This window comes from Arachis duranensis, chromosome 9 (assembly GCF_000817695.3).
Source record: "Arachis duranensis cultivar V14167 chromosome 9, aradu.V14167.gnm2.J7QH, whole genome shotgun sequence".
NCBI lineage: Eukaryota > Viridiplantae > Streptophyta > Magnoliopsida > Fabales > Fabaceae > Arachis > Arachis duranensis.
In genome coordinates, this window is record NC_029780.3 from 51,462,687 (window position 1) to 51,470,513 (window position 7,827).

General features: G+C 36.3%; 1 non-coding gene across 1 annotated transcript; it reads right to left on the reverse strand.

Annotated features, from left to right (window-relative positions):
* Positions 1–6,901: 6,901 nt before the first annotated feature.
* Positions 6,902–7,005, reverse strand: LOC127742106 (small nucleolar RNA R71). Its single transcript, XR_008003293.1, has one exon. It is a non-coding gene; the product is annotated as a small nucleolar RNA R71 (small nucleolar RNA).
* Between the last annotated feature and the right edge of the window lie 822 nt (positions 7,006–7,827).

Here is a 7,827-nt window from a genome sequence, read left to right on the forward strand (position 1 = left end):
TGCTGAGACATCAGCTTGTTCTGAGCGAGAAGAGCATTAATAGCTTCTACTTCCAACACACCTCTCTTCTGAGGGGTTTCAGAGTTCCCTGGATTTCTGTTAGATGAGTATAAATATTGGTTGCTAGCAACCAATTCAATAAGCTCAATAGTATCCTCCGATATCTTCTTCTTGTGCAATGAACCTCCTGCAGAATTGTCTAAGCACATCTTGGACATTTCACCCAAGTCTTCATAATAGATATCCAGTTGAGTCCATTTGGAGAACATGTCTGGAGGGCATTGCCTAATCAGTAGCTTGTATCTGTCCCAAGCTTCATACAGAGTCTCACCATCCTTCTGCCTGAAGGTCTGAACCTCCATCCTAAGCTTAGTCAACTTTTTTGGTGGGAAAAATTTAGTGAGAAACTCAGTAACCACCTTGTTCCAAGCGTCCAAACTCTCCTTGGGTTGCGAATCTAGCCATAGCTTTACTCTATCCCTCAGAGTAAACGGGAAGAGCATGAGTTTGTACACATCAGGGTTTACTCCATTTGTCTTCACAGTATCACAAATTTGCAGAAAACTAGAAATAAACTGATTTGGGTCTTCGTGGGGAAGACCATGATACTGGCAGTTTTGTTGCACCAGAGTGACCAGTTGAGGTTTCAACTCAAAGTTGTTCGCAGCAATGGGAGGCACCACAATGCTCTTTCCATACAGATCTGTAGTAGGAGTAGAGAAAGAGCCAAGTACTCTCCTTTGTTTATTCCCATTCGGGTTTGCCGCATTGGTATTCTCAGTGTTAGTCGGATCCATAGTGGATTCTGCAGCCTTATAAAATCTTGCTTGTTGTAAATGCCGCCTGAAAGTTCTTTCAGGTTCAGGATCAAAGCCTAAGAGATGTTCTTTGTCTCTGTTCCCGCGTATAAACAAACAGAAAGCAAGAAAGAATAGGAATCTCTACATCAGAGTGCAGAAAATTCCCAGTGAGGTAACCTATATAAAGAAATAAAAATAATACTAAATAAATAAATAGAACAAATAACCAAGTAACACCAAACTTAATTTCAAAAATTAAGAAAGATATTTAATAAAATTAAAAATAAAATGCCTAATCTAAGCAATCAAACAACTAATAGTTGTTAATCACTATCAATCCCCGGCAACGACGCTAAAAACTTGGTGCGGTATTTTACAACCCACACTACTAACCAGCAAGTGCACCGGGTCGTACCAAGTAATACCTTACGTGAGTAAGGGTCGATCCCACGAGGATTGATGGATTAAGCAACAGTTATTGAGTGATAAGCTTAGTTAGGCAAGCAGAAAATGGTTTTGAGATATTCAAAGAACATTAAACAGCAAATTTGGAATACTAAAGACAGACAGATAAATAAGTTGAGAATAAAGTATTGAGAAAGCAGTTAATGCTTCAGAGTTATCTATTTTCCGGATTAACTTTTATTACTAATTAATTTAATCATGCAAGATTTAATTTCATGGCAAATTATATGTGACTAGATCCTAATTCTTTAGACCTTCCTAGTCTCCTCTAAAATTCGTTAATTGCCAATTCCTTGGTCAAGTAATTCCAATTAGAAGGTGATGATCAATTTCTAGATTATATGCCAAAAGAATCCTAATTATCCACAAATAAGGGGATTATATGTCACGTATCCCTTTAAATACAAACAATTAAAAATTTAGTATAATATGTTTTCAAGTGGTTGTTCAAGTAAAGAGCTTTTTCAAGTTTTACGAGAACTCAATTAGAACATGGATCATACTTCCGTTCCACCCATATTCATAAAATAAAGAACGAAAACACTTATTGAAATATAAATTAAGACATGAATTTAATTAAAAACATCAAACAAATCAATCCATGAAAATAGACAGAGCTCCTAACCTTAACAATGAAGGATTAGTTGCTCATGGTTCAGAGTGGAAAAATAAGGGTTCTGGTAACAATATGTGTCCCTATCTAAATGTACAGAGTTCCTATTTATAACTAATCGTAATAAATTTAAAATCTAATTATCTAAAAATAATATATAATATCTTTTCCTCCAAGATAAGATTTGAATTTAAATTCGAATTAATTAACAAGTCTTCAGCTGATGGGTGGGGACCACTTGATTGTCCAATTTGCAGCTTCCATTCTGTGTTTTCTGGGCCAGAAACTGGGTCAAAGCGCGGCCCAAAATCGTAACCAGCATTTTCTGTATTATTGCAGATCGCGCATGTGACCCGTTCGCGTCATCCATGCGCTCGCGTCATTTGTGCAGATTCCAGTCCACGCGTTCGTGTCAGGTACGTGATCGTGTCATTGCGATTTCTCCATTCCGTGCGGTCGCGTGAGCCATGCGTCCGTGTCGGTCTTCGCTGGTCATCTCTTTGGTTTCTTCTTTTTCTCTGCAGAAACTTCATCAAATCACTCCGAATGCTACCTAAAATAAATAAAATTGCACAAAACTCAAAATAGCATCCATAGTGGCTAAAATATAATTAATTCTTAATTAAACTCTACAAATTAGATGCAAATTCACTAGGAAAAGATAGATAAGATGCTCACGCATCAGTCTACATGATGTTCAACGTAGTCATTAGACGACAGCCGGGGTATAGTCTCTTGTGTCTCTGATCCACGGACCAAGTCCGTGATGTTAGAACCTTCGTCGTATAGACTAGAACCAATTAGCAGCATTCTTGAGATCCGAAAAGTCTAAACCTTGTCTGTGGTATTCCGAGTAGGATCTGGGAAGGGATGACTGTGATGAGCTTCAAATTCACGAATGTTGGGCACAGTGACAATGTGCAAAAGGATAGAGAGATCCTATTCTAACACAAGTGAGAACCGACAGATGATTAGCCGTGTAGTAGCTGTGCCTGGTATTTTTCATCTGAGACGAGAAATCCGACAGTTGATTAGCCGTACAGAAATCGTAGCCTGGACCATTTTCACCGAGAGGATCATACAGCTTGCCATAGAAGGGAGCACGCATGATTGGATGAAGACAATAGGAAAGCAGAGGTTCAGAAGCAACAAAGCATCTCCAAACGCTTATCTGAAATTTTCACTTATGAATTACATAAGTATCCTTATTTTAATTTATGTTTTATTTATCTTTCAATTATCAAAACTCATAACCAATTGAATCCACCTGACTAAGATTTTTAGGATGACTGATGAGTGGATAATTTATACGCTTTTTGGCATTGTTTTCATATAGTTTTAGTATGATTTAGTTAGTTTTTAGTATATTTTTATTAGTTTTTAAGCAAAATTCACATTTCTAGACTTTACTATGAGTTTGTGTATTTTTCTGTGATTTCAGGTATTTTTTGGCTGAAATTGAGGGACTTGAACAAAAATCTGATTCAGAGGCTAAAGAAGAACTGCTGATGCTGTTGGATTCTGACCTCCTTGCACTCGAAATGGAATTTTTGGAGCTACAGAAGTCTACATGGCGCGTTCTCAATTGCGTTGGAAAGTAGACATCCAGGGGTTTCCAGAAATATATAATAGTCCATACTTTGCCCGAGATTAGACGACGCAAACTGGTGTTCAACGCCAGCTTTCTGCCCTATTCGGGTGTTAAACGCCAAAAACAAGTTGCAAGCTAGAGTCAAACGTCAGAAACAAGTTGCAAACTGGCGTTTAACTCCAAGGAAGACCTCTACACGTGAAAGCTTCAATGCTTAGCCCAAGCACACACCAAGTGGGCCCGGAAGTGGATTTTTGCATCATTTACTTGTTTCTGTAACAATAGTAACTAGTTTAGTATAAATAGAACTTTTTACTATTGTATTAGGAATCTTTGGATGAGCTTTTGGAACATCTTGGATCATTATTAGTCCTTAGACATTGTGGGCTGGCTTCACGGCCATGCCTACCTTATTTTCACTTATGTATTTTCAACGGTGGAGTTTCTACACACTGTAGATTGAGGTGTGGAGCTCTGCTGTTCCTCGAGTATTAATGCAAAGTACTACTATTTTCTATTCAATTCATGCTTATTCTTATTCTAAGATATTCATTCACACACAAGAACATGATGAATGTGATGATTATGTGACACTCATCACCATTCTAACTTATGAACGCGTGATTGACAACCACTTCCGTTCTACATGAAAACAAGCTTGAATGTATATCTCTTGGGTTTCTAATCAACGATTCACATCGACTCCCCTCTGACAATGGGGTATCTGAATCCGAGATTAGAATCTTCGTGGTATAGGCTAGAATCCATTGGCAGCATTCTTGAGATCCGAAAAGTCTAAACCTTGTCTGTGGTATTTCGAGTAGGATCTGGGATGGGATGACTGTGACGAGCTTCAAACTCGCGACTGTAGGCCGTGGTGATAGACACAAAAGGATAGTAAATCCTACTCCTACACGATCGAGAACCAACAGCTGAATAGCCATAAGATATCTGTGCATGGTATTTTTCATCCGAGACGAGAAATTCGACAGTTGATTAGCCGTACAGAAACCGTAGAGGATCATTTTCACTGAGAGGACGGGAAGTAGCCATTGACAACGGTGCCACCCAACATACATCTTGCCATAGAAAGGAGTATGAAGGATTGCATGAAGGCAATAGAAAAGCAGAGATTCAGGAGGAACAACGCATCTCCAAACACTTATCTGAAATTCCCACCAATGAATTACATAAGTATGTCTATCTTTATTTTATGCTTATTTATCTTTTAAATTAATAAAACTCCATAATCATTTGAATCTGCCTGACTGAGATTTACAAGATGACCATAGCTTGCTTCAAGCCGACAATCTCCGTGGGATCGACCCTTACTCACGTAAGGTTTAATACTTGGACGACCCAATGCACTTGCTGGTTAGTTGTGCGAAGTTGTGAAAAAGAGTTAAGATTACAATTGTGCGTAATAAAGTTGTTGGCGCCATTAAGATCATAATTCCGTGCACCAAGTTTTTGGCGCCGTTGCTAGGGATTGTTCGAGTTTGGACAACTAACGGTTCATTTTGTTGCTCAGATTAGGTAATTTTATTTTATTTTTAAGCTTTTTGTTTCTTATTTTCGAAAAATAAAAAAAAATTAATAAAATCATAAAATCAAAAATATTTTGTGCTTCTTGTTTGAGTCTAGAGTCAATTTTCAAGTTTGGTGCCAATTGCATATTTCTATTTTTTTAAAAAATTTTCGAAAACTCATGCATGGTGTTCTTCATGATCTTCAAGTTGTTCTCGGTAAGTCTTCTTGTTTGATCTTTAAATTTTCTTGTTTTGTATCTTTTCTTGTTTTTCATATGCATTCTTGTTTTGTTAGTGTCTAACCATTAAAAATTTCTAAGTTTGGTGTCTTGCATGTTTTTCTTTTCTTGAAAATTTTTCAAAAATAAGTCTTGATGTTCATCTTGATCTTCAAAGTGTTCTTGGTGTTCATCTTGACATTCATAGTGTTCTTGCATGCATCATTTATTTTAATCCAAAATTTTTATGTGTTGAGTCATTTTGTGGTTTTTCTCTTTCCTCATTAAATTAAAAAAATCAAAAAAATATCTTTCCCTTATTTCTCTCATAAATTTCAAAATCTTTGGGTTGACTTAGTAAAAAATTTTTAAGAATTAGTTGTTTCTTGTTAGTCAAGTCAAGATTTCAATTTCAAAATTTATTTTTTTAAAATCTTTTTCAAAATCAAATCTTTTTCATTTTTCTTTTATATTTTCGAAAATTTTAAAAATTGATTTTCAAAATCTTTTTCTTAATTTTATTTCATAATTTTCGAAAACTTTACTAACAATTAATGTGATTGATTCAAAAATTTGAAGTTGGTTACTTTCTTGTTAAGAAAGGTTCAATCTTTAAATTCTAGAATCATATCTTTTAGTTTCTTGTTAGTCAAGTAATCAATTTTAATTTTAAAAAATCAAGTCTTTTTAATTTCCCCTTCAAATCTTTTTCAAAATAAATCTCAATCATATATTTTCAATCATATCTTTTCAAACATATCTTTTTCAAATCATATATTTTCAAAATCAATTTCAAAATCTTTTCTAACTTCTTATCTTTTCAAAATTGATTTTCAAACCTTTTTCAATTAACTAATTGTTTCAAATTTTTAATTTTAATTTTATTTATTCTCTTAATTTTTGAATACTAACTAATTTTAAGATAAAAACAAAAATATTTCTCTTTTCTTTTCTTCTAATTTTCGAATTTCCCTCTCTCTCTTTCTATTTATTTTATTTATTTACTAACACTTCTCTTCTCAAAATTTGAACCCCTCCCTTCTCTGTGTTCGAATTTTTTCTTCTTCTTCCTTGATTCTTATTCTTCTACTCACATAAAGGAATCTCGATACTGTGACATAGAGAATTCCTCTTCTTTTCTGTTCACTTCTTTTTCATATGAGTAGGAGCAAGGACAAGAACATTCATGTTGAAGTAGATCTTGAACCTGAAAGGACTCTGAAGAAGAAGCTAAGAGAAGCTAAAGCACAACAATCCAGAGGAAACCTTACAGAGAATCTCGAAAAGGAAGTAATGGCCGACCCAACAACAATGCAAGGAAGATGCTTGGTGACTTCACTGCACCAAATTCTAACTTCCATGGAAGAAGCATCTCAATTCCTGCCATTGGAGCAAACAATTTTGAGCTAAAGCCTCAATTAGTTTCTCTAATGCAACAGAATTGCAAGTTTCATGGACTTCCATCAGAAGATCCTTTTCAGTTTTTAACTGAATTCTTGCAGATCTGTGATACTGTTAAGACCAATGGAGTTGATCCTGAGGTATACAAGCTTATGCTTTTCCCATTTGCTATAAGAGACAGAGCTAGAACATGGTTGGACTCTCAACATAAAGATAGCCTGAACTCTTGGGATAAGCTGGTCACGACTTTCTTAGCCAAGTTCTTTCCTCCTCAAAAGCTGAGCAAGCTTAGAGTAGATGTTTAAACCTTCAGGCAGAAAGAAGGTGAATCCCTCTATGAAGCTTGGGAAAGATACAAGCAACTAACCAAAAAGTGTCCTTCTGACATGCTCTCAGAATGGACCATCCTAGATATATTCTATGATGGTCTGTCTGAATTGTCTAAGATGTCATTAGACCATTCTGCAGGTGGATCCATTCACTTGAAGAAAATGCCTGCAGAAGCTCAGGAACTCATTGACATGGTTGCAAATAACCAGTTCATGTATACTTCTGAAAGGAATCCTGTGAGTAATGGGATGTCTCAGAGGAAGGGAGTTCTTGAAATTGATGCTCTGAATGCCATATTGGCTCAGAACAAAATCTTGACTCAACAAGTCAATTTGATTTCTCAAAGTCTGAATGGATTACAAAATGCATCCAACAGTACTAAAGAAGCATCTTCTGAAGAAGAAGCTTATGATCCTGAGAACCCTACAATGGCAGAGGTGAATTACATGGGTGAAGCCTATGGAAACACCTATAATCTCTCATGGAGAAATCATCCGAATTTCTCATGGAAGGATCAACAAAAGCCCCAACAAGGCATTAATAATGGTGGAAAAAACAGGTTTAGCAATAGCAAGCCTTTTCCATCATCCTCTCAGCAACAGACAGAGAATTTTGAGCGGAGCCCCTCTAGCTTAGCAAACATAGTCTCTGATCTATCTAAGGCCACTCTAAGTTTCATGAATGAAACAAGGTCCTCCATTAGAAATTTGGAGGCACAAGTGGGCCAGCTGAGTAAAAGAGTCACTGAAACTCCTCCTGGTACTCTCCTAAGCAATACAGAAGAGAATCCAAAGAGAGAGTGCAAGGCCATAACCTTACTTGGTGTGGCCGAACCTAGAGAGGAGGAGGATGACGTGAATCCCAGTGAGAAAGACCACAT